General features: G+C 32.7%; 1 non-coding gene across 1 annotated transcript; it reads left to right on the forward strand.

The window, feature by feature from the left end:
• Positions 1–845: 845 nt before the first annotated feature.
• Positions 846–938, forward strand: Trnai-uau (transfer RNA isoleucine (anticodon UAU)). Its single transcript is given in 2 exon segments — positions 846–883; positions 903–938. It is a non-coding gene; the product is annotated as a tRNA-Ile (tRNA).

Here is a 938-nt window from a genome sequence, read left to right on the forward strand (position 1 = left end):
TATATACATGTGGTGCATTTATTGGATTGAAACACAAAACTTTACCATGTTCTTTAAGACTCGTTGGATTTTGACGCTTGAGAGTTCAATTTTGAACCTCTATCTATTATAATTATTCAGAATGGCATAGTGATTTTGTAGTAGCCTGTCACACTGGCGACCGGAGTTTCATACTTTGACAACGCTATGCTTTAATTGTAAAAGAAATAACTTTTATCATAATACATCGATATCATTTTGTAAAATTAGGTTTTTGCATTACTATTATCCTGTTAAATTCTTTCCAATGCCAAACACCATTATGCTTTATCAGCAGTGCCTGTAGTTTTGACAGCTGTGTCAGTGGATTCGTTGAGTCAGAGTTTCCAGTTACACTGGTTAGCCAAGAATTAGATATAATTATTATTTTTTATTTGCAAATGTACATACCACATTGATTTTGCATTCTAAAACAAATATTATACAGATATTTAAAAATATATATAGTAAGCAATATATTTTCATTTTATATTTCAATTTATCTTCTACACAAGAATACATTCATGAATTCAAATAACTCAATTTGATTAAATACAAGTCTGTGCGCAAATTATTACATTAAAGAGATAAAAATGCATCGCTTGTATAGCCGTGATAGTACAGATAGGCAAAAACATTAGAATATTTGTATCTTATGGGTTCGAATTCGCTTTCCGGCAGCGTCGCAATGTTGTTGTTTTTTTAATATTCTGTTCTATAGATATTCATTTTAACATAGTGTTATGGGAATTCATGATAAATATAATTGAAATTTTATCTATTGCCGTATCTATAAACTCCTATCTTACATCTAACTGTGGTCGTAAGCCCCGGTGGCGCAATCGGTTAGCGCGCCGTACTTATAGACAGTACTTGACTATGATATGCGGAGGCTGTGAGTTCGAGCCTCACCCGGGGCA

Source organism: Mercenaria mercenaria, chromosome 12 (genome assembly GCF_021730395.1).
Source record: "Mercenaria mercenaria strain notata chromosome 12, MADL_Memer_1, whole genome shotgun sequence".
In the NCBI taxonomy this organism is placed as follows: Eukaryota; Metazoa; Mollusca; class Bivalvia; order Venerida; family Veneridae; genus Mercenaria; species Mercenaria mercenaria.